Source organism: Gossypium arboreum, chromosome 13 (assembly GCF_025698485.1).
Source record: "Gossypium arboreum isolate Shixiya-1 chromosome 13, ASM2569848v2, whole genome shotgun sequence".
Classification (NCBI taxonomy): Eukaryota; Viridiplantae; Streptophyta; class Magnoliopsida; order Malvales; family Malvaceae; genus Gossypium; species Gossypium arboreum.
The window spans coordinates 23,799,699-23,805,698 of record NC_069082.1 but is presented as its reverse complement, the minus strand read 5'-3'; positions in this window follow the sequence as shown (position 1 = coordinate 23,805,698).

The following is a 6,000-nucleotide window of genomic DNA, read 5'->3' as shown; positions in this document are numbered from 1 at the left end:
CCCTAGGTTTATTGGGCCTTACTGAATTCTGAAGCGAGTGGGACAGGTCACTTGTCAGTTGGAGTTACTCCCAGAGCTAAATGGTATTCATGACGTATTCCACTTCTCGATGTTGAGGTATTACCACACTAATCCTACTCATATTGTCCCTGTTGAGGAGATTGAGGTTAGGTCAGATTTGACCTTTGAAGAGGAACAGGTTCAGATTCTAGATCACGATGTTAAGGTTCTTCGGAAGAAGTGTATTCCATTGGTGAAGGTGCTGTGGTAGAATTATAGCACTGAAGAGGCAACGTAGGAGCCTGAGGACTCAATGCATCAGTAGTATCCTCATTTGTTCTAATCAGGTAAATTTTGAGGTCGAAATTTCTTTTAAAGGTAGAGTTGTAACGCCCCAAAATTCTTGTTTCCGCTTTTGTGGAAGTGTAAAACAATTGAGTATCTGTTTCAGTGGTTATGTGTTCTGGATGTGTGTGTGAGGTCCCAAGTTCAAGCCTTGTCTTTGGCAAATTTTGGTATCTTCCTGACTTAAGATTTATACTTGCTCAATGGGCTCATATTTAATTATTGGTAGAATCATATCAGAATGGGCCTGCTAGTCTGGTGGTTGAGTGTTAGTTTGCTGAATGTCCTGTGTTCGAATCCTTGCGTGAGCGTGGGTAGTATTTTTTTCTTGTTTAACTAAAAGAGTTCCGATTGTATTGAAAGACTGAGAGTGGGTGGTTAGGATGTGAAGTAGTGGGGAGTTATCAGTATATCTCAAAGCAAATTTTGTTTCTCTCTCCTCAAGTCTTCTGACATTAGTTTTTGTTTCCCTGTTATTATTCTTTTTCATTTTCTTTTTTCTTTCCTTCTCCTTTTCCTCCCCTCATTGTTGGTTTTTCTTTCTTTTGGATCAATATTCCGTGCCTCATTGTTCCAGCGTTTTTGGTGCATTATCAGTAGGTTGGTGAGTGTATTTCCTGCATTGGTTAATGAATCTTGGTTTAATGGAATTCGTTTTATGTTTAAGAGAGGTTTAAAGGCTAGAGGCTTTCAATCGGCGTTTATTACTAGTAACCGTCGTTGTTCGCTCTAAGGTAAGAGTTCTTGGTAAATCAAAGGCTTGTCTTTTACGACATAGTTCGATTTAATATAGTTTTAAGAGATTAATTTAGCTTTAATTGGTCAATTTTAGGTTCTGCTGATCCCGGGAATACTTTTGCATCGAAAACGTACCAGCTGTGTACCTGAAAATGCAGAAAATAGGATTCGGAGAATGTCAAAATTATAACCTATCGACTCCACACGGGCGTTTAGTCGCCCGTATGGTAGGCCGTGTACAACGACAAGGCTGTGTGATCGACGAAGGCCAAGTCGTGTGCAAGAAACGACCGTGTGGTGGCCAGGTAAGCCTTGTGCGACACACAAGCTTGACTGATTGGGCTGTGTGGGCCACACGAGCGTGTGGACCCACATGGGTAGTCCACATGGTGTGTAAAATTTGGGCCAGGCCGTGTGATCCATACGGGCAAACCACATGGGCGTGTGGGTCCATTTAGCTAAAATGTTTCCTAGGGTTGCACGGGTCGCCCAAGTCGACTGTGAACCTATTGTAGGGTCGGTAAGCACTACTTAGACCCTAAATCGTATGATCTAAACATACAATGTATGTATTGAGCATGTTAAATCTATGCATGTTTACTGATCTGTTTCTGTGACTGAAAACTAAATAATAGCATGTAAGTATGTATTTCTGTATATCTACATTAAACATGTTTAGTTGCATCTGCATTGGGGTGGGATGATTGATTATTGAAGGAAGTGTACTAAAAGGCTTTTATGTCTATTATCTGGCAGTTCAGCTGTAATATTATTGATATGTGCCGCATTCGGTACGACCTGGTGTGTAGAGCTGAGTGAGTGTTTTGAACCCTACATGGTGTGTAGGGATGGTCGGAGATGGTGTGTAGAGACTAGTGGGTAGGATACTGATTTCTGTTATTGTATGCATACTGTATCTGAGATGAGCTAAGGCCCTAATTTATATCTGAGACTGTAACTGAATGGGCTAAGGCCTAAACTGTATCTGAATCTATAATGGGCTTAGGCCCAGATTACATTTGACTAATACCTGTTTTTTTGTTGTATGCATGTCTTCTGTGGGGATTACACACTGAGTTTACGTAAACTCACCCATTCATGTTTTATTTGTGTAGGTAATCCCCAGTCTTAGATAGACCGGTATAGCAGAGGGCTCAATGGTGACCACATGATCATTGAACTGTTTTAAATTCAGTTATGTTATTTATTTCCTATTTGTTTTCTAGGGTATTTTGATGTAATTTGGGACTTTGGACTGTTTGCCTTTATTTTGGATTTTAACTGTTTTCATGAACTTTAGAACTGCAACAAAACCTCAGTTTTATTAAAGACAATGTTTTTCCTAAAATGCAAACGATTTTCTTTAAATATCACGGTTTTAAAAGCTTCCGCTACAGAATGTGTTTTTAAACAAATCAATTTAACGAGAAATAGTTTTGAAATTGATGAAAGATAAATAAAAGCTAACAAAAGGAAATGATTCTAACTTGATAAATTCGATTTCAAAATTTCATTCCATGTGACATCGCCAGATTCGGCCATAACGTTTAGGCTGGATTTGGGATGTTACATTTCATTAGAACTATCAAACGAGACGCATCATTTACCCAATCAATGTATTTGTACACATTCATTTCCAATCACTATATCAAATTAGACAATACATTTTCTTATTAAATCATTAGCCCAATGAATTACAATAACAGATACAGATACGCAGGTAACTACACCACACCAGTAGGCACCGAAGTGTTAAACAGTGGGCACCGTAGTGCAAACCAATAGGCACTAAAGTGCGAATTAGTAAGCATCGAAGTGCAGAGCAGTAAACATCATAGTGCAAATCTCATACAAGCATGCAACTAACCCTATTGGAATGTCAATTGTATCCTATCCTATGTTCATTCGGGCTTAATACACATATCAGAGTGATTCTTTACAATTCAATCTTTTCTCACATTTGTACCAATTTGCATACAACCCCAAGATATATTAAATAAACATGAAATATTCAATTCTAGCACAAACATCACATTAAGGGTATAAAAGTATATCCTATGAACTTACTAGGTACAAACAATAATAGCAGAAGTGTTAGGGACTAGTCTGTAATTTTCTCTTTTCCTCAATTATCTATTGGTCAGTTCAATTCTTGATCTATGCAATAATTCATTTCAAATTATTAGTTCCAATGACCTTAAATCATCTTATTCAATGTTTATGTCAACTTAATTTCAGTTTTCACAATTTCCCTAAAGTTTCACATTTTATTCAATTTAGTTCCTAAATCGAAACTATCATATCTTTCATATTTGAGCTTTGTTTTCCAATATGTTTTTAATTTCAACCTTCAATAACCTTATAGACTCCAAAATTACAGAAATTACATGTCATATTCGACATAATTACAATTTAGTTCTTAAACTCAAAACTAACAAAATTCACTTTACAAATTAGTCCTACTTAACATCTAATCTTAACATGCAATCATTTAACACCAAAAGCTTCAAAAATCATCAATGGAAACTTTTAAAATCTTTTACAATTTTAAGAAATAGTCTTTAAGCTAGCTAAATCAAGCTCCCAAAATTCCAAAAATATAAAAATTATAAGAAACTGATAAAATTTGACTCACCAATTTGAAGAACAAGGTTGAGCAAGAACTAGTCTTCTTCTTCCTTGAAGAATCAGTTTTGGGTAAGAAAAATGGATTAATGTTTCTTATTTCTTTTTATTTTAAGATAATAAACATGTTTTACTTATTATTATAACATAATAATATTATAAAATAAGCTTAATTAAAAAATCTAAGGGCCACCAACCGACCACTATCATTAACAATGGCTAAATTGCCATTTCAACCCTTGCAAAAATATTATTTAGTCCATTTAACTAATAAAAATCAAAAGTGATTAAGTTTTACAATTTTACAATTTAGCCCTTATACTTAATATTAAAAGATTAATAAAATTACTAGACCAAAAATTCACCATAATAATATAAATGAATCATAAATATTAATAAATAATATTTACTACTCGTTCATCGAAAAATGAGGTTCTAAAACTGTCATTTCTGATACGACTGAAAAACGATCTGTTACAACCTATTTATATTAAATTAGTGGATGAGAATGTCATCTTCTCCATCCATTCTCTCCTTGTCGTAACTTGAAGAAAGAAAAATCTAGGAAATTTTAGGATTTTCGGCCATTAATTGATAAGTGTTTTCAAGCCCTTTTCTTGTAATTTTTATAGATTTGAGATTATGGGAGCTTAATTTAACTAGCCCAGGTACCAAATTGTGAAACTATTAAAGTTATAGAAAGTTCTCATTGTTGATTTCTTGAAGAATTAGGCTTGAAATAGATAGATTTTAAGCTTAAATTATGAAAATGGCTAGATTGTAAAGTTTAGTTGTTAGTTTCGTACATGGAGACCAAATTGAATAAAATATAAAATTGTTATGATATTTCGGTAGGGATAGAAAGTAGAGAGTCCTTAATGAATATATGTGAAATCGGTTTTTGAATCGGGGCTTAAAATTAGAAGTTTGGCTATTTCAAATTTTGAGATTAAATTAAATAAAATGTAAAACTTTAGGGGTATAAAAAAATGAGATTATATATGTTTCATTCACTTTATGCATTGTCGTAATATAGCTTTTTGCGATTAGCTATGTAGACTCCTTTTACATGCTCGTAGTTGGGAATTGCTCAATTGCCTCCTCCCTTGGGTTCAACCCCTTGGAATACTTCGTGTTCCATCGGAACTATAAATATTACAACTGACACTATATGCTTGCAGTTAAAACGCTCCTTAAATAGTTTTTTGTAAAATTGGTTGTTTTAACGCGCACGCGCGAGCAGCAGTCAATATCCTCGATGTTCATTTGCCAGTAACTCTTTTACACACAAAAATAGAAGTAGTAGCGAATAGAACCTTAAAAATAGTGGCATGGTCAAGGGCATAACTAGACAGGGTTGGCAAGGGCGCCGGCCCCCCTAAAATAGAAAATTTTTCATTTAGGTCTTTTAAAATTTTTAAAATTTTAAATTAGTAAAGGTAAATTTACACTTTGGGCCCCCTAAAAATGATAAAAATTTGATTTAATCCTTTAAAAATTATAAAGATATAAGCTATTAAAATGGTGAAATTGTATTTTTATTATTGTAAAAATTATAATTTAATTTTGGCTCCTTTAAAAAATTATTCTGACTTCGCCCCTCATCAATTACACGGCTTGAAACCTTCGATTAATTTCTCACAAGTTTTATCCCCCACACACCAATACCAACATCAACTAATGACAGCCATCAGCTATCATGTATGTTCTGTATAAACACGCATTAATATCAGTGAAGAAGTTGAGTTGATTAATCAAGAAAAGAAACCATACTCATTCTCTCACTTTCTTTTGTTCTCTTGTTGCTTTGTATGTTCTTTTCTTCTACTCATTCTTGTTGCTTCTCTCTTCTTGTTCAAATTTGCCTCTACTGATGTTTACATTCCTGAATTGAATATTGATTGTATTTTCTAAGAGGCAGTACTCGGTGTTGGATGTTCCATTCCATCAGATATGACTTTGGCTGAATTATTTGAAGGAATATTACTGCATGCTTTTACTTTGTCTCTGTCTGTGGGGTCTTGGACAAAGATATTTTACCTTAAATATTTTTGTAACTGCGCTTCATTAAGTGAAGCCACTTCCACATTTACTGTCCTACTGTTAAGAAAGCAATCATTTGTAAGCCCTGCGCTGTGCTGCATTATCATATATGCAATGCTGCAGTATGAACCCAGGATTTTGCATTATTAATTTATCATGTATTTATCCAGACAGTGAAATTTATTTATTTAACTTCACCTCACTATATCACTAGCCTTTTTCTTTTCTTTTTAGAGAAAGAAAAATTAT